General features: G+C 37.2%; 1 protein-coding gene and 1 long non-coding RNA gene across 2 annotated transcripts in view; both read left to right on the forward strand.

Moving 5' to 3' along the window:
* Positions 1–19,728, forward strand: part of LOC116263114 (cytochrome P450 89A2-like) — a 100,415-nt gene that overhangs the window by 3,737 nt on the left and 76,950 nt on the right. The window lies entirely within an intron of this gene.
* LOC116262916 (uncharacterized) lies at positions 379–16,089 on the forward strand. Its single transcript, XR_004174535.2, has 3 exons — positions 379–1,414; positions 6,805–6,939; positions 15,936–16,089. It is a non-coding gene; the product is annotated as an uncharacterized LOC116262916 (long non-coding RNA).

Raw genomic sequence — 19,728 nt, forward strand, 5'->3', positions numbered from 1 at the left:
GATCCAAGTCCTTAGTGGTGGTCTAGAATGAACCTAGGTAGGGAGTCTCGGCTGAGCATGGTCTCAGCTCAAGTAGGCCGAGCTGGCTTATTTGGAAAATCCGAAGTCTGGGCGGCAACCCAGACGAGCCCCCACCTTGCGCCCACCAAGCGCAAGGGTTCATTTCATTAGATAGGGGCAATTCGCCCAATTTCATATTCATTTACTTATGCATTTTACTTCAAGAGTTCAAGTTGTGTGGACCGAGATGGTTTGTTTCTCGAGTCATTTGCTTTGAGTTAAAGTGAACCGGTTCGATCCATCTGTGAATCGAGTCACTTAGGTTATTATTTAAACTTTGTGTAATTTGGATTTCACATGCAATTTGAAAAATAAGATTTCATTTGAGTTCCAGCACTCTCTCTCCTCACGTCTCCTCTCTCTCTTGTGCCCCTCTCTTCCTCTTCTCAACCCTCTCTCACTCTCTGGCGGTGCCTGGTCCCTTTCTCCCTCACGCAACTCTCTTAGAACCCGACGGTCTTTCCTCCATCTTCTCGCCTTTCTTAGTCTCTTCCTCAACCCCTCGACCGACGGCTTGGTGGCTGAAGAATCCAAGGTATGCCTCGGCCCTTGCGTCTTCAAGAGCCCACGGATTCCTCATCTCAACTCCAGCGAACCACGGTGCAACTTCCATCCACCACAAGTGGAAGTTAGAGGCCAGCTTCATCCTCGGGAAGGCTGCAACTCCCCTTGGTGGGCAGCATACAACTATATCAGCAATCTAAAGGTTAGTGCATGAGATTTCAGAATTGAACTTGTGCAACGCCGTTGGATTATTTTGGGTTAAGATTCGCCAACGGAGTGGCCTGATTCTCTCGAGTCACAGCCAAGAGTTTCAGACCTATTTCACGGTGGAAGCTTTCCCTAAACTAGTTCTTACGAGTCACAAGGGATTTCTTAGATTTCCCAAACTTTTCCTTGAAGTTTGATTCCAATCAGCCAGCCAAACTCAAGCAAAATGGGATAGAAACCATCCTGGGGTTCTACCTGAAATTCTCGCCGGAAAATCAGAAAAAGAAACAAAGAAAAATCAGTGAAAAAGGGCAGGAAAAGAAAAGAAGAGAAAAGAAAAGAAAAGAAACGCCCAAGTGAAAAAGGAAAAAAAAGAAAAAGAAAAAGAAAGAAACGAATCCGGCTGAATTTGGGTGAGAATTGGCTTTGATTTAGTGCTGGTCAAAATTTCCACAATTTCCGGCCACCTCTGCCATATTTCTGGCGTACATTTGGGGCTTCCGGCCATCTCAGTCCGTGGACACATTTGCCCTTCGTCCAGCCATGGAGCATCAACATTTGGTGTGGGTATTATTGGGAATTCGTGTGGCAAGAGAAGGACAAGCCTGGGGTTCTTTTGATCCTGAGCCACATTTAGTGAGAGGTAAATCTCTTCTTTAACCGTCTCCTTTTCCACCTCACATCTGGACACGTGACCAGCATCCAAGCAGGTGGGTCAGCCCACTACACGAGCCAAGGTTTCCAACATTTGGTAGGAAACCTCACTCGCGCGCCTTCATCTCTCCCTCAATTGTAGGAGCCGTTATCCACCTCACACTTCTCTTCCATTTAGGACTTCCTTAGCACCAGCATCTGTCCCAAACCATCCTACATTTGCTCAAAGCTGACCCTCACACCGCCCATCCTAGTGCCACGTGAGGTGATTGTAATATTGGTTCTCATTTCCGGTTGCTGTAATACCCAGGAATTGGTATTCATCCCGTGGTCTCTTTTGCTGGAACACCAAGCTAGCCTTGGTAGGGTACGTGCTCTCTGGTTCCCTATAGATCCGGTTTAAAGGGGTGATTCTTTGTCTTCGTTTAGTGTTTGCATTTCAGTTTTAGTGTTCTTGTAGTTTTCCGATGGCCATTAGCCTAAGACCCGGCTGCTAGACATTAGCTTCTTCATTGGCTTTATTTCTAGTGATTGATGCATCTTTCTATTCCAAGTAGAGAAGATTGATTCATTTGTGTTTGTTTGGCCTCACACACACGTTAACACATTTTGTAGTAGGATTCAGCCTTGGGATTGGGGTTTACACGCACTTGTATCCTCTACCTAGGGGAGTTTAGTGTCGGGATTATCACTCCGGCCGGGTAGAGTCTTTGTTTCATTTCCTTCTATAGGTTTCTTTTAGGCTCCCTCAAGAGATTTTGGGGATAGGATCGGCTGTAGGAAAGTGTCTAGACCTACTCCGGAGCGAGGTCCTATCAGTTTTCTTCGCACTGGGTCCATTACTTGATGATTAAGGACTCGATGTTGATGATTCTTGCGACTTATTTTTATATGGCTTTTGAGAGAGACAAGCGACCACAATTTTCATACCAAACCAACGAGTTGAACCACTTCAAAAAGCAAAATTGCTTCCTGGAACCTTCCGATTTCCTTTTCCCTGTTTTGTATTTTGCATGTCATTTTTCCAAAATGGCGGGTGACTCGGTGGCAGTCTGGGACAATAACAATTACTTTTTTTCTTATTTCGCAATAAAAGTAATTTTCCATTTGAGAAGCAACAAAAGGAGAAACTCAAGAAGAAATAAGTACGGCGGCAAGTTGTGAATCCTGATGCAACGTCCCTAGGCAATAAAAGTACTTTTCATTCATTTAATTGCCATAACGTTTATAAATTCAAAGCTAATACAATCATCTTTTCACTGTCAAGGCCCTTACTGCTTAACTCTATATCAACCCAGTAGGGTACCCACCAACTTCTGTGTTTTCTCTTTTTCGTTTTTCAACAATCTCGGAAGATGAATCTTAAGGTGAGCGAGAAGAAATCGGAAAACTCATATATATATATATATATATATATATATATATATATATATATATAATGGATGGTGCCTCTAGCTATCGAGAATCACCCAACTAACCAGAGTCGTTTATTTTAAACAAATGGATAGTTGAGAGAAAACCATCGAGAAAAAAGTGTGAACGAATGCTAGATAACAAAAAGGTCTGTCACCTGTTTTTTCTTGTTTTTCTCTTAACTGGATCAGACGACCCACTTTAGATAGCTTGGTGAGTTTGAAAAACTCAGTTTGGTAACCATGGCTCTTCAAACTCACCAAGCTATCTAAATAGGGTTGTTTGTCGAGTTAAGAGAGAAATGAGAAAAAAAAAAGAGATCAACATTTTTATTGTCTAGCATTAGTTAACACTTTTTTCTCGATGGTTTTTTCTCAACTATCCATTTGTTTAAGCATTAAGGGCATTGATAGTGAAAAGATGACGATTAGCTTTGAATTTATAAACGTTATGGCAATTAAATCAATGAAAAGTACTTTTATTGCCTAGGACGTCACATCGTGATTCACAAGTTGTTGTTGTACTTGTTTCTTTTAGTTAATAGAACCAGCACACAATCTAAGGAGAAAGAGGAGGACACAAGATCTAACGTGGTTCAGCTGAGAAGCAGCTTATGGCCACAATAAAAACTCTCTCTTTTCTTTGGTACATTGCCACTAGAGAGAGTACTGGTATTTATAATCATTTTACATATTTGAGATCTTGATTTTAGGATGTAAATTCACACGGTTATGACGGATTTTGGCAAGATTACAGGAAATGATGTCTTCCTTATTTAGAGAAGATTTTCCAATTTTAGATAACTCTTTATGGTTGGAAACAATGTCTCCCATATCTTTTCCCTTATAACTGTAGATCTTATCATTTCCCCACAAGCTAATCTTGGTGTCGACAAGATTGAGCTTGTTCCTTAGATAAGCAAACCATGGTCCAACAATGCTTTGGACAAGATATTAGCCAACTGTTCTTCTCATGTAATGAACTCAATTTGAACCTCCTTTTTGGTGACTTTTTCTCTAACAAAGTGAAAGTAGATTTCAATATGTTTCGTTCTTGCATGAAAATTAGGGTCAGCGGCAAAGTGGCTCCAAAATTTTCACATGTGAGTATTGGTGGTGCTACAATGTTGGTGGTGCTATAATGTCAACCTTGAGTTCCTTGAGAAGTGATTTCAACCAAACAATTTCTGAAACGACTGTTGCAAGAGCTTTATAGTTAGCTTCGGTGCTTGAACATGTTGTTTAGTTGATCCCCAAAAGATAATATTTCCTTCAAGAAGAGTAACAAATCCATTGGTTGATCTCCTATCATCTGGGCAATCAGCCCAATTGGCATTGGCACCTGTTTCTAACATCGTAGACTTATTTCTTTGAATTTCAAGACCATATATGCTTGTAGGTACCACAGAATGCGTTTGACGTGTCCCTAATGAAAATCTGTAGGATCATGCATAAATTGGCATGTTTTATTAATAGCAAAGGCAATATTGGGTCGAGTAAGGGTGACATACTGCAAGGCTCCAACAATACTTCTATAAAGAGTAGCGCCTACAAGTCTTTCCCCTTCATGTCGTGAGAGAGGTAACTTGGGAACAATAGGGGTAACAACGACTTTACATTTCTCCATCCCAGCATTGTTAAGAATGTCAATGATATATTTCTTTTGAGAAAGAACAAGATGGTTGTTATCACCCCAAATTTTTCAAAAAAGACTATTATTTTATTATTTGGATTTAAATTTTAGACCTACAACAAATTTGCGACTATTCGATCCAAAATGAATTTCTAAACTGTTGTCAAACCCACACACAAAATTCAAATTCAAACCCAACCTTAGATGCGAGATTCAAATCCAATTATCATATCCAAATTATATCCAAAATTCAAGTTTATAACCAAATCAAGAATTCCAAACTCAAATTCCAAAGCCGAAATCAAAACAACAAAATTTGAATTTATGAACACTACGTGCATGTGCACGGGAATTACCTTTGTTTTATGTTCCGTTCTTGTGCCAAGATGAGTTTCGAAGCCTAAATTGCTCGCTAGAACACGTTGACTAATTGAACCCAATCCAAATTTAAAACAAACCTAGAGTCACTCAAAATGGAGTCGGCCCATTCCCCACAATCTTTTCTTTTGAATTCAAATTTTGAATTTTGGCTCCAAAACCTTTCTATAAATACCCCCAAAATCTTCCATCTTAAATTCAAATTTTGAATTTCAAATTTTAAATTTTAGCTTCAAAACTCTCTATAAATACACTCACAATCTTTCCTCTTGGGCATGAGCTAACCATGGAGGAACCTCTCATGCTTCCTCACTTGAATTTTTTTTTTAAAATTTTTCTTTAGCTATCTCTTTCCATTTCTTTCTTATTCTCCAACCTTGGGAGCAATCTTCACCAAGCCCAAACTCTTCAAGAGACCACAGGGGGATCTTGAAAAGAGACATTTTCATCATCTTGAAGCTTCATCCGAGGTGATCCTAAGATCATTTAAAGGAGGAGACTTATCTATATTCGAGGTATGTAATCATCCATTTTTATTCTCATTTCCTCTTGCCACCTCCCCATGGCCGTGCAAGAAAACTCAAATGATTTCCTATTCAGAATCGAGGGCTATGCCTTGAGTGCATCGGGAGCATGAATTAGGTGAAACAAATGTCATTTCTTCATTTATTCCTCAAAAATATACTTGCTATGATGTTTTATTTATTGTTTATGCTTGAGATGATGTCCATGTATGATGGATTTCTTTTCCTTTAATTAATGAGCAAATGCACGGTGAGAATGAGCGTGGTTTGAGATTTCCTCGTTTTTATGTTAATTTTTGAGATTAAGACTTGTCTAATCCGGGGAAAGCCCCTTACGAATTTGTAAATGTTAATATGCATTTTCATGTCATTTTTATGTTTAGTTTATTTCTTAATCACTCAATTAGGGACCCAATGAGTTTTTTCTTACGTTGTTTTTTATTTCATGAATGTTTGATTTTCTTCCATACCCAACGGTGGGGGAACTAAATTTTCTTGTGATAAACATGGTTTTATGTTCACACATCAAATATTTGTACTCATATTTTTCAAAAGATTTTTAAAAGCAAATACCCTCTTTAATGCGGCTTTGGAAACTTAGCCTAGGCTCTTGTATGCGTCTAAGGTCCTCTGGCCTACATGAAAGTCGAAGTTGGATATTATTAAATCATCTCTTGATTTCATTTCCATGAAGACATATACGTATATACGTGTTATATACGTATAGATGTACATGAGTACCTTGCTTTGTTTTTTTTTTTATGATTTAACATGTTCTTTTCCAAATTCTTATGCACATATATATATAAATGAATACATGTATGTGTGTTCGCTTTTCTCTTTAAAACCCCCCCTCTCTCTCTCTCCCCCCTTCTAAAATCTCCTTCCCTTTATCTATTTGATTTAAATTTCTTTTTCACAAGCTTTCTTCTATGTATATATATATATATATATATATATATATATATATATATATATATATATATATATATATATACACACAAATATATGTATATATAAGTACGTTTATGTATACTTATCTTCCTCTCTTTTAAATACTTTGTTTTGTGGTTTTCAAAATCTCCTTGTCTCTTTTTCTTTACATTCCTCTTACATTCAAGTCTTTCTTCTTTTTCATTATCTTGAATATTTTTCTCCCAAAATCTTTTTATTTACCGACTTCACCAAGACCGATGTAAGGCCCACGATTTCTCTCTTTCCTTATTATTTTAAAACTGTTAATGTAAATAATTATGTAAAGAAAAGAGGGAGTTAGTAACTGAAAAAAAATAAATGAAAGAGGGAAAGGAAACTGAAAAATCATTTTCTTTCTTGTGAGAAACTGAAAGAAATTCGTATGGCAAGGAGGGAGACCTTGTCGAGGGTTTATTTAACCCCATTCTACAGAAAATGACCATTCCTTTTACTGCAGCCATTGAGGAGAGGGTCCTGTAGCAGGAACTTCAAGAGACAGAGGGAGAAAGAGAAGGAGAGATCCTCACGTCTGCTCTCTTACGGTTGAGATCAAGGAAAGGGGTTGCTGCTGGAAATCAATCTCGATTAACAGGTATGGGGATTTTCAGTTATGGGTGTATCATGAAGCCCTTGTATTTTGATTTATTATAGATCTTCATAATACATGTGGATCTATGCATTTATACATGCCTAAAGATGAATCTATGCATGATTTGTTGTATGCTGGAATGGAAATACTGTGCTAGTTATCTCTGATAAAGCATGCTAGATACAACATATATTAAAGCATGTTAATCCTAGTTGAGTTGTGGAAAATAAATAAATAAATAAATAAATAAATATAAATAAATAAATAAATATATATATATATATATATATATATATATATATATATATATATATATATATATATATATATATATAAACATTTGCATGCACGAATAGGAATGACATAGTACAAAAATGACGAGGAAGGGGTAGGATTAATACCGTGAGATTCAGCCATGTTTTCAAATCCTTAGGGTAGATGAAACCCATGTTCGGTCATCCCCTTCCGTGAAGGGCGAAGCCCTTGACTTCTCTGCTTCTGTTTCTGTCACGGGCATCGACAGCAGCGTCTGCCCTTTTCTTCAATATCCCTGTTGTCGAAAAACTCCCGGAGAGGGGAATATCGTGAGAAATCAGAAAAAAAAATGAAAACTCGTGCATAAGAGGAGCAGTCCCGAACGTCGTCGACAGTGGGCAGGGTTTGCTCTACTCGTCACATAGCAAACTTAACACAACAAAAAAAAAAAATGAAATTCCGGTTAAACTTTCCATGGGTACAATGCTTCCCATGTAAAATGTAAGCATCATCCGTTTGAGAAGAAATGTGATAAACTTCTCTTCGGGAAAATCCCTCAAGTTAAACATATGATTTGCGTTGTAGATCATCGCTTCAAAATCTACCTTGGAAAAAGCCTCTAGGATAAATATGAGTTTTTACGTTTGTAAATTTTCGGCATAAAAATTTACCTTGTGACACACCCCACAGGATAAGCTCTGGGTCACATCCTGAGGCAAATCGTTTCGAGGCGCCTCTAGAAGATCGTTGTAGTTGCCGACCTTCTTTATGTAAATATAAAACAACGTTGCGTGAATAAAGAAGAAGGAATCTCACACGCGTCGAAAAAGTGAAAAGTAACGAAGACACATGATATCTCGAAGAAAAAGACGGAGTTACTGTAGCAGTCACTGTAGCACACTGTAGCACTACGGCGGACATTGTAGCACTACGGATCACTGTAGCACTGCGGCAGACACTGTAGCGCACTGTAGCACTTTTTGGCTTTTTGGACACGTTCTACTGCAACTTCATCCAACACACGCCAGCTGTCCTCTTTCGAGTTCCTTCGAATGTAACGACTTTTGTTTTTTAGTGTTTAGCTTATTCATGAAGGAATCAGATCCCTTTTCCAGATTGTAATTTGTTTTGAAGTCCGGTGCCTATATAAGCACCTCCCCTGCGTCCGTACTCATCATCCTTCAACACATCCATCCATCCACCTCCGAGTGCTTGAGTCCTCTCTCTTCCTTGCTCCCCTTCCTTTTCTTCTCCACTCCCCTTTCTCCCATGCTGTTGTAAGAAGCGAACCGGTGCTTTTGTTCATAAAATCCTGCCCCCCCTTATAACTGGTATCAGAGTTAAGTACGCTCTTGGTCTTGTAAGTATGTTCTGTCTTTAATGAAAGTTTTTATGTGTCTTTAACAAGCCTGGTAAACAGAATTTCAATCCATTTTTTCGTAATCCAGGGTTTCTAGCAAGAAATCTTAATATCTCCTGAATACGTCCTTGTTCCTTCTTTTGCTGCTGAAGAACTATTTTGTAGACTTGTTCTCTTGCTACATCTATTTCTGGGGAAAAACTTTCTTTTCCATGTGTGACACCTTGTCATCCCATTCAGATCTCACCGTTTGTATACTATTTTCCTCCTAAACGGCCTCCTCGTCTCGGCGGGTACTCCTTTTCCACATTAGCCTATTCGTCTTAAAGGATTTACATAGTGGCTCGTCCAGAGAATCAAGAACTAAAAAATATGGGAATCAGATCGTGAACAAAACATGTTACAACAGGTTCTTCCTTATAAAGCATGGTTCCTACACATAGATCTTGGCTAGGGCCAGAACTTCCAATGTAAAACACAAAGATTCATAACAACAGATTATGCAGGCATATGTAAAGATACATCCTTCCGGAGAAGAGATTTTCCCGTTCGGCTTATAAGCGAAACACGAAAGAAAACGTTAAACACACATAAAAACTTTCATTAAAGACAAAATATACTTACAAGACCAAGAGCGTACTTAGCTCTGATACCAGTTTACCATGACTTACAAGAGTCAAGTTTTACCGATATTGACAAACGTTAGGCTGCAGGGTTAAGGACTCAGCAGCTTCGTCCCTACTTTTCTCAAAAAATGTCTACTGCCATGCTGGATCAATATCCTCTTCGCTATCTGAATGTTGATGGAGAACTATTGCAGCACCATCAGTACCATTGTCTCCGAATTCATGAACTTGCCATCCTGCATTGATTTGGGCAAAATGTTCAGGTAATCATGGCTTAATACAAATAGGGTTTTGGAATGGTATAACTATTTTTATATGTTCAGTATCATAGGTGTATATCTTTGTATTTCTGTCTTCTGACATGAGGTGATGCCAGGTTCTCAATTGTTGGGACATCTTGAATTCTCTCCATCTTGTAAGCTCATCATGCCATTCGTCTGGATTAGCTTCTGGTATGTCTATAAGAGGTAGAGGAGCTTAGAGGGGTGGCGAAAGAGTATGTCCTAATGGTTATTTCATGCTTTGCATCACATGGATAGTCATATGTTTGATGGATTGTATTGATATCTAGATTTACAAATCCTTTTGTAACCCAGTTATTTCTGAAAATCAGTTCTACTATATAAGCTAAACGCCAATTGAATCGCAGCATATGAGTCTGCTCTACTGCCGTTACGATAATCCTTCTTACATATCCTAGTTCCATTAAGTTTTTCAAGGAAATCTGCGTGTCAAACATTTCTATGTCTGTCCATCTTTTCATATTAATGCTTACCAGGATGATCCCAAATCCCTTATGACTCTCACAGAAAGAGTTATCAGCATGTCTTCTTTGTTGGTATTTGACTAAACAGAATTTCAATCCTTTTTTTCGTAATCTAGGCTTTCGAGCAAAAAATCTTAATATCTACTGAATACGTCCTTGTTCCTTATTTTGCTGCTGAAGAACTATTTTGTAGACTTGTTCTCTTGCTACATCTATTTCTGGGGGAAAACTTTCTCTTTTTTCTTCCAACTATTTTTTCATTTCTTTTTCCCATTGTTCTTTTAGGAATTCTACTTCGGTTGTTGACTACTTCAAATTTTCAGTCATGTCTTCCAATTTCTCTTTACGGAGAGTTAGTTCTGTACTAGTATTCTCTAAATGTTGCGCCATGTTCAGAAAAGCAGGGTTTGGGGTAGGATCAAGAAAGAGCTTGAGTTGGCTTTGTGTGATCTGGTTTTGAGTATTTTTGATGCTAAGGTAGGTTGCTAGGATGCTGAGGATTTTAGAGAAGGTTGGGTTTTTTCTATTGTGCCAGAGGTTATCTAATAAAATATGGTCTTTTTGGTCAAGATTCATACTAGGCAAAGTTAAGAATGTAAGATTGGAGTCAGGGGGTAATATGGGTAGGCCTAGATCTAGGTCTATTTGGACAAGGTGGGTTTGGCTAGAAGAGGCCATGTTTCCTGAAACAAAATTTTGTGTTAGATAAAAGAATGCATTCTACATTGTCTACCATGACTAATGTCTATTTACAGAAAATCTTAAACCTATCCTATATGATGCTCAAAGGTTATCAAACATTATTAGTCATTATTCATGTTATCTAACATGTATTGTAGGTTGGTTAAAGTGGAAATTTTTTCTTGAAATTCTTCAACATATTTTCTACTTGATTCGAGTATGTTATGGCTCATGCAGCTATCACTACAAGGTTCTTCATCAGAGAAATTAGGAGCATGAAATGATTCTTCTATAGATATAATCTTATAGATGCTTTCAGTATCGCTAATATATTCATCTAAAGCCAATACGTCCTTATTTACACAGTGAACAAGGATTGAAGCTTTATTGTAAAGATTTTCTCGTTTTGAACAGTCCCTAACTAAATGTTCAGGACTACCACAAGTAAAGCATGTTAACTTGTTTTTGTAATCCCTTTGGGTATTATATTTTCTAACATGTCTATGTTTATCAAGATAGGGTTTTCTAGCATTAGATTTACGAAGGTAGTATCTTCGTCGTTTATCTTTATCTCTTGTCTTATAAGTTTTCAGGTGTCTAGGTTCTTTATCATATCTTTGTGGCATATAAATTTGTTTGCAAAAACTATATTCACCTTCTAATTGTTTAGAAATGGTTATTTCAGTAGATTTCTTTACTAATTCTTCAATTATGAACTGGATTCTTATACTGATGTTATCAAGTTGGGGTATTGTTTCCCTTTCTTTGTATTTTTTATGTATTTCAAAACCCAATGAATCTGGTAACTTAAGAATAGACTTTCTCCGATCTCTTTATTATAAAAACATCATGCTAAGGAACTATAATAAAAGAAATCTTGTAAGAAAGGTTTTATATAACGCCAATCTTTAATTTGGAGTTGCTCTAGTTTTCTAATCGAATCTTGTTGTTGTTTATCAAACCCTACATTTGGCTGATATCCTAATAGGAGTAATTGTACTTTATTGGTAAAGTTATAAATATTTTTTCCTAGAAGAATTTCTTTTTGTAAGTCTTGGGGTGTTCTCTCTTGTATGCTTCCCAAGATGCTCTAGCGGTTTCTCCTAAAAACTTTTCTGCCCAAGAACTCTATTGTCCACATTTCTTGATTCATCCTGTTCCATTTTCTAGCAACTTGTTGAGACCATATGTCTATTACTGAGGGTAATAATTGAGGATCATGAGCACTTACGTTCAAAATTCTCCCTTCATCTAATAAATATTTTCTGTCTATGGTTTCTAAAGGCATCCTTTTTCCCTGTGGTTTACAGGTATCTCTTTCTTTATATTCTACATAAGGTCTGCTAGGGGGTTGCCCGGGTGAATAGAATACTACATGTGTGATTGGTGGGGGTTGAGTTTGTTGTTGATCTTGTAGTGATCTTCCAGTGGTCACCAGGGAGGATTCGGGGGCATCTATTTCCATAAGATTTTTTGAGATGTTCATCGGCTTCTGCATATAAGCATCTTCTGGTCTATTTACTCTGATATTTCCCGTAGGATCTATATATACGTTGTCTTCCTCTTGAATTCTTCATTCTGCGACTAACTTTATTTCTAGTCTAAGGATATCTTCTTCTGACAAGTCAAAGTTCTTAGGAAGTAGAATACAATTATGTTCTAAGGCTTCCATCAATCTTCTTCTTCAGATTCGTTTTCTTCTTTATGTTGTTTTTCTTTATAGTCTAAAAATCTCACATTATTGCTACCATCAAGGTTTTTAAACATTAAACTTTCTTCAGGAACTTTGACATTAGTATTTATTTCTAAATTTTTACTAATATTCCAATCTAAGCCTTCTAACTCTTCAGGATCAATAGCCATAGGCTTAGTCATTCTTATACCTTTACTAGTCATAGACTCAATGATGGCTTTTGTATCGATTTTATACTTTGTGGTACTGCTATTTGTTACTTTTCCTAGGAATCCGACATTTACAAGTAAATTAGCCTTTTCCGTAAACGTTTCATATCCCTTAGTTTGAATTCCTATGATAATATGTTCAAGGTCTCTTATGCTTAGCAAGAAATCGGGTGCACAATAAAATATTCCCTGGTTGTTGGTCATGTCAATTTCCATACTTGTTATAATGGCCTTCCTAGGATCATTTGCCCATCTCTTATCTAGTAAAGTGATTAAAACTTTTGTTCCCAGTTTTCTTCTGGCTAAACCCTTAATTCCTATAATTATTAGACCAAGATGAATAAATCTATTATGGTTTCGTGATAATTGTTTAATACTGTCTTGACTAACGATGCCGATGTTTTGGTGTTCAGTAGTTACACAAACTTCTTCTTCTCTACTTATTCTGACCAATTGTGGGTTTACACTCCAAAACCCTGTCCTATATAGAGTTCTAGGATTTAACAAGGAGAGTTGATGATTATTGTAGATTTCTAAATCTCTGTTTACATCTATTATTTCTTCTAATGTTCTAGGGCTAGGACCCTGAGTTCGAACCATTCTAGTTAATAGATTTTCGTCTATTCACCTTATTTCATTAGTATCATTAAGGTTTCTACTGAAACTAGAAAAGAACGTCTTACAGCCATTATCTTCTGGAAAAAGCTATACTTTTAGGAATAGGGGTAGGGGTAGGTTTGATCCCACCATTTCCTATGTTTAGTTTGTCTAGTCTTTTGGTTAATTCCTCTAGGTTTGCTTCCTGTGGTTCTGATTTTTTTCCTAGGGTTCGTTCGAGTTGGCTAATTCTTTGATTTAGTTTTATCATCATAATGATTAGCAGACTTAGTTGATGAACTATAAGTTTATCAGAACTACTAGGTGGATCGTATCTGGTTAATCCTTCTGCATCGGGGTAGTAGGTTCTTGTTTCTTTTAGACTTTGTATGTAAATGTCTTTTTTATTACACATAAGGCCTATAAGGTTTACTAAGTTTTAGGGTCTTATGTTTTTCAGGATTCAAATATTCTATTCTATGCATATACAGCAAACTAATAAAACTACTACTAAAAATATTAAATATTTTTGGATTTTTTGACAAACACAATTTTCAATGAAAGGGTGCTTAAGATACGGTTTTTCAAAATCAAAAGGTTCTTGAGCCTACTAGGTACTCATCTCTTTTTATCCCACAGTCCTTTGTATCATGCATACAACTTCACACTCTGTTTACGAGTCTTTAGTTTTAGGTTGAAAAAATTCCTTTCACAGGAACAGGGTTCTACGAACAGATAACACATTTATTATAAAAAAGAACAAACTGAAACATGGTAAGCTTATGGTATGATTCCCCCGATTTTGGAAACTTGTTATATTCTCCTTTCATAGAATACCATGTGCGACACCTTGTCATCCCATTCAGACCTCACCGTTTGTGTACTATTTTTCTCCTAAACAACCTTCTCGCCTCGACGGGTACTTCTTTTCCATAATAACCTATTGGTCTTAAAGGATTTACATAGTGGCTTGTCCAGAGAATCAAGAACTAAAAAACACGAGAAACAGATCATGAACAAAACATGTTACAGTAGGTTCTTCCTTATAAAGCATGGTTCCTATGCATAGATCCTGGCTAGGGCCAAAACTTCCAACATAAAACACAAAGATTCATAACAACAGATTATGCAGGCATATGTAAAGATACATACTTCCGGGGAAGAGACTTTGAATACTTCTTACAACAAAAAAAAAGAAAAAAAAGAAAAAAAAAGAAATAGGGACAGAAATACCCCAACTCCATCGACGAGTAGAACCCATCACCAATCGACTGAAACCAGTCGTCTCCCTTGTGGTGGTGGTGGAGACGATTTGGGGAAAATAGGACACGATGCTGAAAGGAGCTCCTCCTGCCGTTTCTCTTCGTTGCTGGTTCATCCCCGTCACAGTGAAGGTGGAGACTGAAAACAACACCATTGAACCACCGGTTTTTGGGTAGACCGTCTTTCCCACGCTGGTGAAAAATGAGGGCAGAGGAAGCGGCGATGGCAGAAAATGTCAGACGGTCGGTGGGCGGCATCATGGAACTCGAGCGTTGGAGCTTGCGAGAGGAAGACGCTCCTCTCTCTCTGCTTCGTTCCCCCTTTGAAGAAGAAGGAAGCTCCACCGCTGAACGATGGAGGTGCTCCCGCGAGGAGAGAGAAGGTGAGGGCGAGAAATAAAAAAAAGATAGGGCTCGACCGATTTTATACTTCATTCCATAATTTTTAGAGATGGTCCACCTTATTAGCAAAATTCTCGAATAAGTTGTTATAAGTTTTAGAAATTCATCCCGCAACGTTTTTGCTAAAAACTTTTTCAAAAAGAGGCTTGCAACAGTTATTTTCAGTTAAACCAAAGATTTCATGTGAAATTACATGGTAGCACCCTCCGAGTTCTTAGAAATTGCAAAAAGGGGGTTTTCATATATTTGTTTGAAATTTCAGTAGAAAAATGAATTGTTATGTATTATTGCTTTTTGGTACCCTTAGTTATTTAAAATTTCAGAATAAGGGTTCGAAAATCTTTTGTTCTATACGATGATTACAACATACTATGTGAGATTTTTGAATGTGATATACTTTGTATAGATGCATCTCTTCTCGACTTTGCCTTGTTGCCATTAAATTAAGATTAGAAATGGCTTATTGCTTCTGTCTGGGAAACCGAGCCCAAGGGCGGTTTTTGTGAGAGGTAATAGACGATGTCTTGTGATGAGAAACCCTCACATTTGAAATTCGAAGGCAAAACGTGGGCTGTGTGCAATTGTACATGCGAGTGCGAGCTTTTTTTTGCCCAGTGTTTGGTTTCGTCTTGAGAGGTAGGGGTGCACCTGAGCTCACTGTTGACGCACACTCCTCTGTCTGCACTGGAGGGTCCACAGGGTATTGGGCTGCACAAGGGTCCGGGATTTTGCTGTTTCTGTTGGAGAGCAAGGCGTCTCCTGGTCCCTCACCCTGGGTTCTTAGAGGGACCATGCTGCTGCAGCGGCGATCTGGGATATCTCAGGAGGCATCACGGCAGGTTACCCTCGATCTGTTGGATCGCCTGGTGAAGAGATGTTCTGTTCTGCCCGTCAGTGCCCACGGGGATTTCTGTTGTTGCTCGGCATGATGACCATGACATTGTCAGAGAACCACGGTTGGAAGTCCACAAATATTTTGGAGGTTTTGAACACCTCGTTTCTGTTAGTGAATCGTAACTTCAATATGTGTTAAGATTTGAAGACATTTGTTTTACAAAAATCAAATATTATTTTGTTGGGCCATGTTCCATTCATGGCTGGATTTTCCATACTCAAAGAAATTCTGACCCTTCTTTCTATCTTTACAGGTAGTTCTTGATAGTGTATAGCTCATGGTGTGGCGACCTCAGTCTTGTGATGGATGGGCATTGGTAATGTAGACACTGCGTCGGTTTTGGGCTTCGTGTTTAATTTAGTTGTTTGGGTCCAAGTGTTTTATTTTAATACAGTTCATTTGTTTAAGTTTTGGTCATGACTCAATGTTACTTTCGCTATTATTTATGCAAATGAAAAGAAAAAAAATTTGGTGTCAAAAATTGGGTCACGACAAAAACTCAAGTAATGACCCAATATTGGATTCATACTTGATGGTCTACAACCTCATTCCATTTTCAAAAACTTTTATCTTTTTATAACAATATTTATGACAATCTTATAAATAAAAATAAGAAACTTATATGTATGTGATGGTAGGAATATGCTTTTAGATGAATGTTATGGTAGGATAGGGCTAATGCATTCATACTCACTTAACATCACTTATGATCACAAACACCTTTCCAAAGAAACTTAAGCAAGATGAGATGAAGCTCTAACTAGGTAATAACCAAATTAAAGCATAATCTCAAACCTACTTAAGCTTTTAAGAATAAAGTAAAGAGATTTCATAAATGATCTCCAAAGGTTTCCAGGTGATATTTGTAAAGATTTCTCAATTCAAAATTTCTCAAATCAAAATGTTTTACATTCTCAAGTGATCCTTCAAGAACTTTTTCAAAAACTTGAAACATCATTCAACATTTTCTCAAACACAACACTGCATTTAAAATGAAAAGGATTTTTATGCCAAAACTAAATGCATAAAAAATAAACATAGCCCTTGGATTGATTACCTTCGGTAAAGGCACCAGGAACGGTCGATCCTCATACCGACTAGCGAGTCACTTTCTCTCTCATTTTCAAAATAAAATCTCAATTTTCTGGTGCAATTAAAAAACCAAATTTTTTTTTGGGATGTGAACAAAGGCCTTTGTTGACGTGCACCTTGATTCCAAGGTAGTAGTGGATTTGCCCTAAGTCCTTGAGGAAGAAACATTGTCCTAGCTTTTCTAAAAAATTTGTTATCTCTATCTCGGAGCTGCCATTCAAAATAATGTCATCGACATAGATAAAAAAATAAACAATGGTGGAACCAGAACCACATTACATCTTGTGTCTGCTTCTTTCTCCTTAGATTCTATGCTCGTTTTATTAACATAGTATCAGAGCTAAAGTCTCACTTGTCATGGCTGCATCATCGTCTTCTAGCGTCTCCTGAACTGCTCATGCTGCACTAGGTGCACAATGAAATGTTTTCTCAAGTCTGGTTTCAGTTAAGCTTGATCGATCAAATTACCTTCTCTGGCATTCTCCAATTGAAAGTGTTATGAAAAGTCAAAACTTGATCAAGTACGTTAATGGGAAATGTCTTGCTCAGTGGTGGAGCAAGAAATTTTTGGCTATGGGGCACTAGTACATAGTATGTGAAGAAAGTTTCAAACTAAAATATATTTTATTTTAAAAATAAAGCAAATAATCATAGTTATGAAAATTTTTTCAAACTTACACCATGATAAACGTCAAACAAGTACAGAGAACATGATTCTCAAATGTATCTTTTTTTCAATAGCCAAGCATATTAGGCCATACCATAAATTAGGTTGCAATAGTAACTCATCTAAGATGGCAAAGCACAACCAAGTAGTTGCAAAATGAAATAAATTTTATATCTCCTAATAGCACTTGTAGTCTACCTATAAGGGCCAAAACTATGTTATGGTAATGGTAGATAAAAGTTTTTGTTATATTAAAAAAAGAAAAAAGAGAGACAGATTTAGCAACAAAAATTAGCATCATGCAACTAAAGCCCTATCAAGATTGCATTTCAGAAGTGTCAAATGAACAAGCATAATATAAATTTAGAAAGCAAACCTCAAATTCTGCAGGCTTTGAAAACTTATTGCTATCAGTGTTCAACCCATATGGCCATACAAAAGATGTAGCATTGGTTTGCCAGGTATCCAATAATGATTTTTCAGTACTGGACCAATTTCAACAGCATAGCAGACTAAACTTACCATATGTCTTTCCTGCATTAGAATAATAGTTATAGTCAACAATCTTAGGCAATATCCATACACAAGATTAGAGACATGACAGAAGAAAAAGTGGTCATTACAATTATACAACGTAACAGTATAAACACATTAGAAACCTTCATATATTCAACATATACAAACACAACAACATATAATAGTATATATAACATGATATACTAATAGGCTAACAACACAATTGCATTTATACAACTTGTATAACTCTTCTAATGTTTATCATGTGTACATAGCATTTATAACATAATTAACTGCATGTATACATAAAACAGAAAAATATTGTAAAACGGAAAACAATCATCAAGAAATCAGCTAAGGTGACTATGTTCATTTAATTCTAACAAGTGATGAAATTTAGAAAGCATTAAAGCAATTAAATTAAAATACAAACTTTTTACGACTATCTGTAACCTCTGATGGGCTCGATTCAATCAAAACAAGGCTGGATTTCATCCAATCTGGCTACTGTTGCAATCTATATGTTGCAAATTTATATATAACCCCTTAACAAATTTGAGAATATGTATCTATAAACATCATACATTCCATAACGAATCAATTATCTATCATATGCAGACTATGCAATGCAACACAATAAACATTAATACCAAACTGCAAATAGCAAAGCTCTCATTCTTCCTTGCAATAAGAAAACAATACCCATCATAGGTTTCCATTCCAAAGGCTACCCACAGATTGTATAACACAGAAAGAATAGGAAACTCTCTTGTTCATGGTACGAACATCAATAATGGTTCACTGGGCAACCATCGTCTTTTCACCACAACCAACAAATTGACTAACTCAATTAGCACAAAAAATCAGAAACGTCTCACATGGCAAGTGTTACAGATAAAGACAACAACAAATAGAAGGGAGAAGCAACAACCAACAGGACAAAACAACACACTGAAGTAATTTAACCAATGCTAAATAAATGTTGAAGAACGAGCAGGAGAAAGGTGATCCAGTGTTGCCTCAATACCTTCAGAAATGGAATCTCCATGAGTGCCCACAGAGAAACAACAAAAGGGGAGTGACGACGAAGGAGGAGGAGAAGAAGAAGGGTGGTGCCTACAATGATGTATCAATGTGTCATATGCAGTAAAACAGCATGATAACAGCAAAATAGAAATGAGAAAAATGTAATGAATCCACATTACACAATGATGTAAAAACATCAAAACACAAAAATGAGAACAATGAATGTACGATCAGTGACAATAAAATAGAACAGTCATTAGAAAACACCACAAGATTCAACAAACAGAAGCCAAACTCCTCCATCCACCCGAATATGAACTCATTTGGAAGCCACAAAAAAGACAAAAGCAATAAAAAAAATGAGGGAGAAGATCGTAACCGGGAGTTCGGAACAAAGGTCACCACAACACCAAATGCGCAGGCGAAAATATCAAACCAAGAGGCATGAGGCAAAAGCGTTGAAAAAGGGGAAAAAAATGAAAACCCAACAAAAGAAGAAAGGATTCAAGAAGAAGAAGAAGAATAAGAAGCACCTGCCGCCCATCGCCCAGTCGCCTATCGGCTGCTGGCTGCCCGCTGCCGGCCTTAATCCCTTGGCTGTTGCCTTTCGTCGCTTTGCCCCTTTAGCCTTCCCCTTTCTGGTGAATTTGGGAGCAATGGGTGGGAAAAAAATTGCGACTGCTTTAAGTTTTCTAGAGCTGGATCACTGTTGATTGTGGAGCCCGACCCGATCCATTTCTGGCAT

This window comes from Nymphaea colorata, chromosome 10 (assembly GCF_008831285.2).
Source record: "Nymphaea colorata isolate Beijing-Zhang1983 chromosome 10, ASM883128v2, whole genome shotgun sequence".
NCBI lineage: Eukaryota > Viridiplantae > Streptophyta > Magnoliopsida > Nymphaeales > Nymphaeaceae > Nymphaea > Nymphaea colorata.